We start from the raw sequence: 14673 nt of genomic DNA, 5'->3' as shown, positions 1-14673 counted from the left end.
AAAAGGAAAGAGAAAACTAACAATTGAAAGTTGGATTTTGAGGAAAGGCGCGGCGCTGCGCTGCGGCGGAACACCTGTGGCTCGGTGCTACTATTGGGGCATGCCCAGTAGTGACTAGGGAACGTGAGAAAGAGAAATATCTGCGGAGAGGAGCGCGTTGTGACGTCATGTTCCTCCCCGGAGCACCGCCACGGTGAAATCGCAAGTTCGCGGCTTGTAAAGCTTTCGCTTTAATAGTTGGGCATGGCATGATATGCAATTAGCGTCTCGCCCCTGGGAACATCCGGGTCGGGACCACCTCACCAGCTCGGCTGACAAAATTTCGAGCATATTGGTGAGCGGCCTCGTTCCCTGGAACACCCACGTGTGTCGGGACCCACACCAGATCCACTTCCTTCCTATCTTTTGGCATCGTGCGAATAATTTTGTATGCAGTGGCGGAGATACGACCCCTCACGTAGTTGCGAACGGCCGTTTTGGAATCACCCGCCGCGGTGGCTCAGTGGTTAGAGCGCTCGACTACTGATCCGGAGTTCCCGGGTTCGAACCCGACCGCGGCGGCTGCGTTTTTATGGAGATAAAACCCTGAGGCGCCCGTGTGCTGTGCGATGTCAGTGCACGTTAAAGATCCCCAGGTGGTCGAAATTATTCCGGAGCCCTCCACTACGGCACCTCTTCTTCCTTCTTCTTTCACTCCCTCCTTTATACCTTCCCTTACGGCGCGGTTCAGGTGTCCAACGATATATGAGACAGATACTGCGCCATTTCCTTTCCCCAAAAACCAATGATTATTTATTATTATTATTATTATTATTATTATTATTGTTTTGGAATCACGGAGAATTGTGCTGGTACCTTCCTGAACGATTCCTAGTGCTATTGCAGCCTCTTCGGCCTCTTCCACTCGGTCCGTGACCACCGTAGCCGCTACCCTGCGGGAGATGCTCACCGCGCTCGCAGCGAAAGCGTATTTGCCTGTAAATTTATAATGTGCCGCATCAAAATACACGGCACTATCGTCCCCTTGATACTTTTTGTTGAACTTCTTCGCCCTGGCCCTCCTCCGGTTTTCATGACGGTCCGCTTGCATGCTCTTGGGGATAGGTTTGACCCGAATGCGTTCGCGCATCTCTGTAGGTATAATCACCTGGCCTGAAGGCTACGCGCCCTGTATGCTTAAGCTTCGCAAATTTAGAGCCCCGTATCTGTCTGCCTGAGCCGCTGCTCTTGAGATGTAAGTTATGCCTCAGTGAGCTCTTCAAGGGTGTTTTGGCCGCTAAGAGACAGAAGTCTCGTGGTGTACGTGTTTCTGGGGAGGCCTAGAGGCGCCTTGTACGCCTGTCAACAAAGTAACAACAACAACATGCAACAAATAACGCCGCACAGGTTGAAGACCTCGGTCCAGCAGACCATACGGCTCGTTAAACGCGTGGCGACTCCGCGACAGGGCATGACAGAGCGCAACACACGTCGGCTCGTTAAGGCTTTCGTCGTTAATCGGCTCGTGTGCGCCACCCCTTACCTGGATCTCAAGAGAGCAGAGTAAAAACTTGAACTGCCTGGTGAGGGGAGTGATAATGTTACGGGGAGTCAAGTCACTCTACCTACCTATCAATCCGCCCCTAACCGTCGGCCGCGAACTTTTGGAAAGCGAAAAAATGCAGCCCGAGTCTTCCAAACGTGACACACGCACACACACACACACACACACACACACACACACACACACACACACACACACACACACACACACACACACACACACACACACACACACACACACACACACACACACACACACACACACACACACACACACACACACACACACACACACACACACACACACACACACACACACACACACACACACACACACACACACACACACACACACACACACACACACACACACACACACACACACACACACACACACACACACAAAGTAAAAAGGAAATAACTGTTTTCGCATTGAAACACATAAGTAGATTTAAGAAGTGAAAATGAAAATTGGTATTTGCAGTATTTGTCTCACGGACACGTGAACCGCGCCGTAAGGGAAGAGATCAAGGAGGGACTAAGAGAAGAAAGAGGTGCCGTAGTGGAGGGCTTCGGAATAATTTAGACCACCTGGAAATCTTTAACGTGCATTGACATTGCACAGCACACGGGCGCCTTTGCGTTTCGCCCCCATCGAAACGCTGCCGCCGCGGTCGGGTTTGGACCCGGGTACTCCGGATCAGTAGCCGAGCGCGCTAACCCCAGAGCCACCGCGGCGGGTCTCAGCGCTCTTCCCCTGCAGGTTTCGCCGCTAACGGCTAGGGACACTAATGTTGTTTCGGAATGTACGACCATATTTCGCGCCGAAATTTACATACCTTTATATGAGACGAGAGCAATCGCAATTGAACATACTCTTCACGAAACATAAGTTAGACAAAAACGGGAAGCCAGGAGAGTTATGGCGCCTTCAATCTCAGACTTCACCAGTTGAGGTAAGCCGTCATTTCTGACTGCTACACCGACGTTACAGAGGACGCCCGTAGATTCTAGACCAGTTTTTGCGGGGGGCGGCGGTATAATGCGCAACTTCAAAGTTCCATCCTCGTAAACTGAATTAGCAGCCGTCAATGAAGACTCCTCGCACTTCATGGCGAACGAGATGTTTGAATTAGTCTAATAATAATAATAATAATTGGTTTTTGGGGAAATGAAATGGCGCAGTATCTGTAAGATATATCGTTTGACATCTGAACCGCGCCGTAAGGGAAGAGATAAAGGAGGGACTAAGAGAAGAAAGGAAGAAAGAGGTGCCGTAGTGGAGGGCTCCGGAATAATTTCGACCACCTGGGGATCTTTAACGTGCACTGACATCACACAGCTCACAGGGGCCTTAGTGTTTCGCCCCCATAGAAACGCTGCTTCGCGGTCGGGTTGGGACCCGGGTACTCCGTATCAGTAGCCGAGTGCCTAACCACTGAGCCACCACGGCGGGTATGGCGAATATAAAAATGCAGCTCGATATAAGTAATCCTGTTTGTTTGAAAAGTAATGAAATGTCTAGTATCCGGGTCAACAGCTTCTACTGGAGTATGACACGCCTGTTGTGAGGATGTAACGACTGTTCAGAAGACGCCGTTTCTCGACAGATTATAGCTGCGAAAGAAATATTTTTGCGTAATTAACCGCGAATTTCTTTTTATACTAGCTCGTTTCGCTATTAAACAGCTTGTCTCGTTGTATTAAGCACGAATACGTCTACGGTACCCCACTTGGGAGTACAAAAATTTTGGAGGACGCTTAAGCTTCGCCTTTCAGAATGAGAGGCGAAAGCGTGTTGCAGGGCTGCCAAGGAGTCCACGGAACGCCGACGCCAGTTCGGCGTGACGCTTGGCCTGTTGGACAATTTAAGGAAAGGACGCCTGTAAGGAAAGGGGATTGAAATGAAAATTGGTTTTAAGCAAAGCAAATGACGCCTGTCACAATTCTCGCTGGGCACCCGTACCACGCCGTGAGGGAAGGAAAATCTCTTTCCTTACGGCGCGGTTCTGGTGTCCACCGAGATGCGTCATTTTTCGCTCACGGCCAAAGACGCCGACGACACCGGCTTTTCTGCGACACGAGCTCCTTAATGCTATCGCGTTAAAATTGCGGAATATCACTCGGTGGAGGCAGTTTTCTGTTCGAAGCAGCCCGCCGCCGCATTGCTTCCAATGTAGCCGAACGGGAGAGTGGGACCCAACATGCCGCTGTCGAGGGCGGTGTCCTCACCCTGAAAGCGGCGCTGGCCGGCCATTGAGGCACACTAAGTTCCATGACCACGAATGTACTTGGTCATCGCCTATGGCACGCTCATATCTAGTTTACGGCCAAGTGTAGCCGTCTGGTCGCTATGAACAGTTGGCATACTACTCGTTTCGGAACGTGCGTCTTGTGTTCGTCGCATTCCGTACCAGTCCTTCAAGCGCCACAGCTGCTCCGCACGGCGTAATTTCCATCCGTTTCTGTTTTCCCTTCTGTTTCGAATCCGTCATTAGCGAAGAAAACCAAACCTTCCGGGGAAGTACCACAAAAAGGTTGGTTGGCCTGAAATAAAGATGACACATACCCACTACGGGGAGTGGCCGAGACAGAGGCTGTGAATTGCTGGAAACAGGTGCGTTTAGAGGGGAGAAACGGATTAGTAAAAGGGCATAGGCTGACAGTTTGGACGACGCAACGACAGGGTACCTGTAAACTGGGAGATCGAAGAACGGAAAATGGATTTGTGCGGAAATACGAACACCACGCACGCAATGTTTCAAATTCGCGCATACTGAGAGCGGGAAGAGAAAGAAAATGAGAGTCGCTGCATTTCTAGAATGAAAGGCAAGGGAGGAAAGGAGCAAGCAAAGCAAAGCAAAGCAAAGCGAAGCAAAGCAAGCAAGCAATTCCGCGACTTAAATTTGCCGCTGGCTTACACATTGGTGCTTCTTCTGCTAACTTCCTCGCTTGTGTCATGTTCAGCACCTTTTTACTAAAACTGAAACGTTTAAATCGGCATACAGAATTTTTAAATCCACGTTTGAGAGAAGGGATACTTGTTTTTGTGTTCCTAATGCTGTCTAACACGAGTTACCCACCACGCACATGCTTTGATTTTTCGTCAGGAAGAAGATAAGGAAAAGGAGTTTCTGGAGAAAACCAAACTTACAGCTTATTAAAACCCCAAAAGAATTCACGAAATCTACCCAGAAGCCACAATGTAGACACTGTGGTATAGAGGCGGATGTACACAACATGGTATGGGCCTACCAAAGCAGCTCTGAAATAGAAAGGATAAAAGAATCGACGGTTGAGGAGTGGGAGGAAATGCTGTCCAGATGAGACACCAAAGTTCAGCAGTTGACCGAAAGGTCTACAGCGGTTCCAATAATAGGGAGATCGACGACCAATTTTATTTCAAAATAAAACGCTTTTATCACCATTATTGGGAGGGGGGAATGTAGCCATGCTTGCGCACGCTACAGAGTAATAAATAGTTAATAGGAAATGAGCAGTAACTCTCACTTCTCGGTGGACATCTCAACCGCACCGTAATAGAAGTGACTGCAAAGTCACTGAAAGACGGAAGAGAGAAGGCGGCGCAAAAGTATAGTGGTGGTGGTGGTGGTAGTGGTTTTATTAAAAATAATAGTAAAAAGGAAGGAAAAGATTTTTGCTAGCCCCGGCATCTGCCATCGATCCTGAAGCACCTGAGCTGGGGCAGCGGAAATAAAGGACAGCAGGCAGAATGGAGAGATGAAATGAAAGAGGTGAGGGGACAGGAATAGAGGATAGGGGGAGAAGTAATATGTACAAACTATTTACACAATAAGTAATGTGCGATATGCTCGCGGCCTATAGGGCACAGGGCATACTACCAGACTCCATCAAGACGCAAAAGTATAGTGCCCAAAATTAATTTTAGCCCCCTGGGTTGGTTGAACGTGCACTGGCTTCGCACAGCGCATGACATCAGGGTCTCCTCTGTACAATGGCGCCGCTTTGATAAACAGCTGATCGCTTTCATGCGTCTTATATTACGCGTTGGGAAGATAGCTGCCGCCCCTTCCTTGAGGCTGGAGGGATGGAAAACTACTGGCCTCCTGAGTATCGTTTACAAAACTGACCATCACCACCACCAAAACTGCAGATGGGTCAATAAAACAATGGCCCGCAGAATTTCATCTCTCTCAAAAGAAAGCTCTACGCGGGAGATTTTAGATTTTCCACATATTGATATGGCCAATCCTCTCAATGAATGTGGCCCCTATCTCAAATAGTTAAAACGTCATCTATTATGATTATTCAGCATTTTGTCAATTAACATAAAATAGCTTTATTCTGATGCATAGCACTACTGAAAATATTATACCGAAGAAAGCGCTGATTCCCAATATACTGCTTTTAAATTACTCCGCCCTTCTTATCTTAAAGGTGCTGTAAAAGATGCTCATCTGTCCTCGGTTTACCCGCCGCGGTGGCCAAGTGGTTAAGGCGCTCGGCTACACTGATCCGGAGTTCCCGGGTTCGAACCCGACCGCGGCGGCAGCGTTTTTACGGAGGCAAAACGCTAAGGCGCCCGTGTGCTGTGCGATGTTCGTGCACGTTAAAGATCCTTAGGCGGTCGAAATTATTCCAGAGCCCTACACTACGGCACCTCTTCCTTTCTTCTTTCACTCCCTCCTTTATTCCTTCCCTTGCGGCGCGGTTCAGGTGTGCAGCGATATATGAGACAGATACTGCGCCATTTCCTTTCCCCAAAAACCAATGATTATTTATTATTATTATTATTATTGTTTTGGAATCACGGATAATTGTGCTGGTACCTTCCTGAACGATTCCTAGTGCTATTGCAGCCTCTTCGGCCTCTTCCACTCGGTCCGTGACCACCGTAGCCGCTACCCTGCGGGAGATGCTCACCGCGCTCGCAGCGAAAGCGTATTTGCCTGTAAATGTATAATGTGCCGCATCAAAATACACGGCACTATCGTCCCCTTGATACTTTTTGTTGAACTTCTTCGTCCTGGCCCTCCTCCGGTTTTCATGACGGTCCGCTTGCATGCTCTTGGGGATAGGTTTGACCCGAATGCGTTCGCGCATCTGTGTAGGTATAATCACCTGGCCTGAAGGGTACGCGCCCTGTATGCTTAAGCTTCGCAAATTTAGAGCCCTGTATCTGTCTGCCTGAGCCGCTGCTCTTGAGATGTAAGTTATGCCTCAGTGAGCTCTTCAAGGGTGTTTTGGCCGCCAAGAGACAGAAGTCTCGTGGTGTACGTGTTTCTGGGGAGGCCTAGAGGCGCCTTGTACGCCTGTCAACAAAGTAACAACAACAACATGCAACAAATAACGCCGCACAGGTTGAAGACCTCGGTCCAGCAGACCATACGGCTCGTTAAACGCGTGGCAACTCCGCGACAGGGCATGACAGAGCGCAACACACGTCGGCTCGTTAAGGCTTTCGTCGTTAATCGGCTCGTGTGCGCCACCCCTTACCTGGATCTCAAGAGAGCAGAGTAAAAACTTGAACTGCCTGGTGAGGGGAGTGATAATGTTACGGGGAGTCAAGTCACTCTACCTACCTATCAATCCGTCCCTAACCGTCGGCCGCGAACTTTTGGAAAGCGAAAAAAATGCAGCCCGAGTCTTCCAAACGTGACACACACGCACGCACGCACGCACGCACGCACGCACACACACACACACACACACACACACACACACACACACACACACACACACACACACACACACACACACACACACACACACACACACACACACACACACACACACACACACACACACACACACACACACACACACACACACACACACACACACACACACACACACACACACACACACACACACACACAAAGTAAAAAGGAAATAACAATGTTTTCGCATTGAAAGCACATAAGTAGATTTAAGAAGTGAAAATGAAAATTGGTATTTGCAGTATTTGTCTCACGGACACGTGAACCGCGCCGTAAGGGAAGAGATAAAGGAGGGACTAAGAGAAGAAAGAGGTGCCGTAGTGGAGGGCTTCGGAATAATTTAGACCACCTGGAAATCTTTAACGTGCATTGACATTGCACAGCACACGGGCGCCTTTGCGTTTCGCCCCCATCGAAACGCTGCCGCCGCGGTCGGGTTTGGACCCGGGTACTCCGGATCAGTAGCCGAGCGCGCTAACCACAGAGCCACCGCGGCGGGTCTCAGCGCTCTTCCCCTGCAGGTTTCGCCGCTAACGGCTAGGGACACTAATGTTGTTTCGGAATGTACGACCGGTACCCCACTTGGGAGTACAAAAATTTTGGAGGACGCTTAAGCTTCGCCTTTCAGAATGAGACGCGAAAGCGTGTTGCAGGGCTGCCAAGGAGTCCACGGAACGCCGACGCCAGTTCGGCGCGACGCTTGGCCTGTTGGACAATTTAAGGAAAGGACGCCTGTAAGGAAAGGGGATTGAAATGAAAATTGGTTTTAAGCAAAGCAAATGACGCCTGTCACAATTCTCGCTGGGCACCCGTACCACGCCGTGAGGGAAGGAAAATCTCTTTCCTTACGGCGCGGTTCTGGTGTCCACCGAGATGCGTCATTTTTCGCTCACGGCCAAAGACGCCGACGACACCGGCTTTTCTGCGACACGAGCTCCTTAATGCTATCGCGTTAAAATTGCGGAATATCACTCGGTGGAGGCAGTTTTCTGTTCGAAGCAGCCCGCCGCCGCATTGCTTCCAATGTAGCCGAACGGGAGAGTGGGACCCAACATGCCGCTGTCGAGGGCGGTGTCCTCACCCTGAAAGCGGCGCTGGCCGGCCATTGAGGCTCACTAAGTTCCATGACCACGAATGTACTTGGTCATCGCCTATGGCACGCTCATATCTAGTTTACGGCCAAGTGTAGCCGTCTGGTCGCTATGAACAGTTGGCATACTACTCGTTTCGGAACGTGCGTCTTGTGTTCGTCGCATTCCGTACCAGTCCTTCAAGCGCCACAGCTGCTTCGCACGGCGTAATTTCCATCCGTTTCTGTTTTCCCTTCTGTTTCGAATCCGTCATTAGCGAAGAAAACCAAACCTTCCGGGGAAGTGCCACAGAAAGGTTGGTTGGCCTGAAATAAAGATGACACATACCCACTACGGGTAGTGGCCGAGACAGAGGCCGTGAATTGCTGGAAACAGGTGCGTTTAGAGGGGGGAAACGGATTAGTAAAAGGGCATAGGCGGACAGTTTGGACGACGCAACGACAGGGTACCTGTAAACTGGGAGATCGAAGAACGGAAAATGGCTTTGTGCGGAAATACGAACACCACGCACGCAATGTTTCAAATTCGCGCATACTGAGAGCGGGAAGAGAAAGAAAATGAGAGTCGCTGCGTTTCTAGAATGAGAGGCAAGAAAGGAAAGGAGCAAGCAAAGCAAAGCAAAGCAAAGCGAAGCAAAGCAAGCAAGCAATTCCGCGACTTAAATTTGCCGCTGGCTTACACATTGGTGCTTCTTCTGCTAACTTCCTCGCTTTTGTCATGTTCAGCACCTTTCTACTAAAACTGAAACGTTTAAATCGGCATACAGAATTTTTAAATCCACGTTTGAGAGAAGGGATACTTGTTATTGTGTTCCTAATGCTGTCTAACACGAGTTACCCACCATGCACATGCTTTGATTTTTCGTCAGGAAGAAGATAAGGAAAAGGAGTTTCTGGAGAAAACCAAACTTACAGCATATTAAAACCCCAAAAGAATTCACGAAATCTACCCAGAAGCCACAATGTAGACACTGTGGTATAGAGGCGGATGTACACAACATGGTATGGGCCTACCAAAACAGCTCAGAAATAGAAAGGATAAAAGAATCGACGATTGAGGAGTGGGAGGAAATGCTGTCCAGATGAGACCCCAAAGTTCAGCAGTTGACCGAAAGGTCTACAGCGGTTCCAATTATAGGGAGATCGACGACCAATTTTATTTCAAAATAAAACGCTTTTATCACCATTATTGGGAGGGGGGAATGTAGCCATGCTTGCGCACGCTACAGAGTAATAAATAGTTAATAGGAAATGAGCAGTAACTCTCACTTCTCGGTGGACATCTCAACCGCACCGTAATAGAAGTGACTGCAAAGTCACTGAAAGACGGAAGAGAGAAGGCGGCGCAAAAGTATAGGGCCCAAAATTAATTTTAGCCCCCTGGGGTTGTTGAGCGTGCACTGGCTTCGCACAGCGCATGACATCAGGGTCTCCTCTGTACAATGGCGCCGCTTTGATAAACAGCTGATCGCTTTCATGCGTCTTATATTACGCGTTGGGAAGATAGCTGCCGCCCCTTCCTTGAGGCTGGAGGGATGGAAAACTACCGGCCTCCTGAGTATCGTTTACAAAACTGACCATTACCACCACCAAAACTGCAGATGGGTCAATAAAACAATGGCCCGCAGAATTTCATCTCTCTCAAAAGAAAGCTCTACGCGGGAGATTTTAGATTTTCCAAATATTGATATGGCCAATCCTCTCAATGAATGTGGCCCCTATCTCAAATAGTTAAAACGTCATCTATTATGATTATTAAGCATTCTGTCAATTAACATAAAATAGCTTTATTCTGATGCATAGCACTACTGAAAATATTATACCGAAGAAAGCGCTGATCCTCAAAATACTGCTTTTAAATTACTCCGCCCTTCTTATCTTAAAGGTGCTGTAAAAGATGCTCATCTGTCCTCGGTTTACCCGCCGCGGTGGCCAAGTGATTAGGGCGCTCGGCTACACTGATCCGGAGTTCCCGGGTTCGAACCCGACCGCGGCGGCTGCGTTTTTACGGAGGCAAAACGCTAAGGCGCCCGTGTGCTGTGCGATGTTCGTGCACGTTAAAGATCCTTAGGCGGTCGAAATTATTCCAGAGCCCTACACTACGGCACCTCTTTCTTCCTTTCTTCTTTCACTCCCTCCTTTATTCCTTCCCTTACGGCGCGGTTCAGGTGTCCAGCGATATATGAGAGAGATACTGCGCCATCTCCCTTCCACAAATACCAATTATTATTCTGTCCTCGGGTTTCGCCAGCTGTTTTCGGAGGCACTGACGCTTCGCCGTATCGAAAGTCATGACTCCTTGTTGCTTCGGGCTGGGGTCAGGGGCGCCACATGAAATCGCCCCAGAAACCTCTTTTGCGCGCTTCTAGTTGCCGCGGAGGCTCGCTCAGTAGTTATCGTGCTCGGCTGCCGACCGTAAAGATCCCGGGCGCGGCGTTCATGTTAAAATGGAGGCGAAATGCTGGAGGCCCGTCTACTCTGCCCAGCTCACCAACCAATACACTCGTCTCACAAAGACAGGGTCGGGTCGCCGCCTTCTAGCCCGGCTTCACATCCAGCACACCCAATTCACAGAGGAGAGATGCCGCCTTCCCGTACACTGGAGACGCGCCCTCCACGTGCGGCCTCTCCCCACCAACATGTCCAAAGAGGACCATAATGGCAGGCGCCAGGCGCGGGCGGAAGCTTTGAACCGCCATTTTTGGAATAAACCAGGAGTCTTCTACGTGGACGCCTCCGGCCCGGACCCCAAGGGATGGTACACGGCCGCGGTCGTCCACGAGGGCAAAACAGTAGACGCCCTTACTTTCAAGGCCCAGTCAGCAATTCACGCAGAAGAGGTCGCCATCGCCCTGGCAGCCTCCGACTCCTCCTCCAAATACATAATCACCGACTCGCGAGGGGCTTGTCGAAACGTCGAGCAAGGGTGGGCTACTGCCCTGGCTTATCGCATCTATCAAAATTGTAGCCGGGACTCCGATCCTGCGCACCGATCTATTATTTGGGCTCCAGGTCACCAAGGCCTCCACGGAAACGAAGCAGCCGACGCCGCGGCCCGCGCGCTCTCTCTCCGGGCGTTTCCCTCGGGACCCGACGATGACCAGGACTCCGATTTCAATCCGGTTTACACTTTCAAGGAAATATGCGATTACTACAAATCCACCCACCAAACTCTTCCCACTCCTTGCAAAGGGCTAGGGAAGGCCAACGAGCGGGTACTCCTGCGCCTGCTCACTAACACGATGCTGTGCCCGGCAACTCTAAAGCATTTCAATCCTCAATTCGACGGGCGGTGCTCTCACTGTGGGGAGGTGTCGGACACCTACCACATGGTGTGGGCCTGCCAGCAGAACCCATCCCTACCCCCTATCTCAAACCCCACCCGAGAGGACTGGGAGGCGACCCTGTCCGGCTGCTGCACCCTCCAGGCCCAATGGGCCTTAACGCAGCGTGCCCGGGCTGCGGCAACCGCCAATGGGGTGCCTGACTAGGCATCCCCACCTAGTGGTTGTAAGGGCGTGACCCTTCAGGTCACGGACCCCAACACCTCTCTCTATAATTAATAAATGTTTTTACCACCACCACCACCCACTCTGCCATGTCAGTGCATGTTCAAAAACCCTAGGTCGTCGAAAATTCAGAGCCTTCCACTACGGCGTCCTTCATAGCCTGAGTAGCTTTGGGACGTTAAACCCCACAAACCAAACCATCTTTTGCGCACCTCTGAGCTCTCGTTGTTCAGTAAACGCAGAAAAACTGCTTATAACATCGTTAATTTTTGCGTCATTAATGAATTTCTCTATCTTGAGTTCGTTCCTCGTTTGTGCGCGCGGCATTTTTCGCATGAAGCCGTCACTTCTCAAAGATAAACGTGTACCGAAAACTTTACAAGTGCAAACGCTCTTTAGAAAAGTGCGAAGCTGCATTGCGCTGATATGGTTTATGAGGGTTTTTCTTAAAGCGACTGAACTATGAGAGACGCCGTAGTGAAGAGAATATTAAGAGGGTGTCAAATTGGGCGAGTTGGTAGTTATCATGGTCACACATAATTGCGGTTTTGAAATGACCTCGGACAACACAGGGACGACACAAACGCTGGTGCGCACCAGTGTTTGTGTCGTTCTCTGTGTTGTCCCAAGTCATTCCAAAAGCGCAATTATGTGTAACCATGTAGTGAAGGGCTCCGGAAATTTCGACCATCTGGTGGTCTTTAACTTGCACTGACGTCACACAGTACACGGGCCTCTAGAATTTCGCCTCCATCAAAATTCCACAGCCGCGGCTGGGATAGAACCCGCGTCTTTCGGGTCAGCAGCCGAGCGCCGTAACCACTAAGTCACCGCGGCGGCTGCACAGTACTGATAGGCGATGGGCATCTGGACTTGTAGCTGGAACTTTGAGCAGCTCGCCTATCAGCGCAATGCGAGCTGCTTAAAGCGCCAGACAGAAGTCCAGGTGCCCACCCGAGGGGTGTAGATCTCTCACCCTGCGAAGGCTAATATTCTTTCGGCGATTTTGTTTCAGGATTTTTCATGTAGCATGGATGGCAATAAGGAAAATAATATATTAACATGGTGCAGCGAACATGACAACGTTGAAAGCGTGCCTGCATCAAAACGCGCTTGAAAACGCGCGCAGTGTGCACCATTTGAATGAAAGCACAGCCTAAAACAAGAGAGAAAGACTGAGGAGCCAGTCAGCAATGATACGCTTTACAGACTGCTGCAGTGTAGAAAGAATGATCATGAGCAACAGGGAGAATAACAATTTCAGGTTTATGTGCAAATTATTGGAAAACTTGTGCAATCAAAACTTCCAAACCCACACGCAAGATAATTCTTCCTGGTATTATCATGCTATAGCTTCTAGGAGGTAAACAAAGCAAAGCAGTGTCTTCACCGATGTTATTTTACAAGTCTGCTACACGACTCTGGCCGTGAGAGTCAAGCCACTGAACAATGTCTCTTGCTGATGGAGTGATATGCCGCGCTTTCCCATTACCAGAAGAAAAATACAAAATCGTAGCACAGGTTACCGGAAACAAGGCTTTAATGTAGAGAAGCCGTGACTAAGACGACCTGTCTTCCTGGGAGTCCAAAGGCAAGCAAGCTGAGAACAACAAGAAATCCCGCAACAAGAGCGCTCATAAAAAATGATGAACCGCTGTTGTCATCGCCATCTGTCTTCGGCGACGGAAGAGCTGCTTTTGTTGAGGACAGTATCTTTGAACAGCGTATTTTGGTCCCCGCGCCTTTTTCGCAGATCACAGCAAGCACTTGCACTTGAACACCAGATCTGCGTAAAACTGAGCTATCCGCAGTCCACTGGAACGTGACCTCTTCAGCTTGCAAAGATTTGGTGCCTTTGACGTATATACCTTTCGATCTTGCGCAGGTAGCCTCTTTCACGCCGTCGCTAGGAGTGAACCCCGAAAAGGTGCCCTTCAAAACATCGCGACGTCTTCGTCTTCTGTTTCCATCTTTGAACTTGGCGACAACAGCATACATTTCGACGATCTTCACAGGCGCTTTGACGGAGCACGTCAGGGTCCCATGATTGGGCACAACACTTATAGTCGCAGTTAAACCGTCCTTCTTTTCGTAGTCAGCAGGCGCAGAGGGAGACCACTCCAGGGTGTCGCACTTTACAGGTTCCGGGCCTTGGGTTGGTGGCGCGCCGCCCGGTGTAAGAGCTGCTTTTGAGGAGGCCAGTATCTTTGAACAGCTTATTTTGGTCCCTTTTTCGCAGATCACAACAAGTACTTGCGCCTCTACTCCTGTGCTGCCTAAAGCCGAGTTGTCCGCAGTCCACTGGAACTTTACCTCTTCAGCTTGCAACGTTTGGGTGCCTTTGACGTATTTCTCATTCGATGCTGCGCAGGCAGTCTCTGCCATGCCGTCGGGTGGAGTGAACCCGGAAAAGGTGCCCTTCAGAATGTCGCTGGCTTTGGTTATCTCTCCGTCCTTGAACTTGGCGACAACAGCATACAGTTCTACGATCTTCACCAACGCTTTGACGGAGCAAGTGAGGGTTGCATCTTTGGGGGCAACGCTTATTGTTGCTGTTAAACCGTCCTTCTTTTCGTAGTCAGCAGGCGCAGAGGGAGACCATTCCAGGGTGTCGCACTTTACAGGTTCCGGGCCTTGGGTTGGTGGCGCGCCGCCCGGTGTAAGCGCTGCTTTTGTGGAGGCCAGTATCTTTGAACAGCTTATTTTGGTCCCTTTTTCGCAGATCACAACAAGTACTTGCGCTTCAACACCAGCGCCGCCTAAAGCCGAGCTGTCCGCAGTCCACTGGAACTTGACCTCTTCAGCTTGCAACTGCTGGGTGCCTTTGACG

The 14673-nt window shown here is 49.9% G+C and overlaps 1 non-coding gene across 1 annotated transcript; it reads left to right on the top strand.

The window, feature by feature from the left end:
* The first annotated feature begins 488 nt into the window (after positions 1-488).
* Positions 489-560, top strand: TRNAS-ACU (transfer RNA serine (anticodon ACU)). The gene has a single exon. It is a non-coding gene; the product is annotated as a tRNA-Ser (tRNA).
* The last annotated feature ends 14113 nt before the right edge of the window (positions 561-14673 follow it).

Source organism: Amblyomma americanum, chromosome 2, assembly GCF_052857255.1.
Source record: "Amblyomma americanum isolate KBUSLIRL-KWMA chromosome 2, ASM5285725v1, whole genome shotgun sequence".
Lineage (NCBI taxonomy): Eukaryota > Metazoa > Arthropoda > Arachnida > Ixodida > Ixodidae > Amblyomma > Amblyomma americanum.
This window is presented reverse-complemented; position numbering and strand designations above follow the sequence as displayed.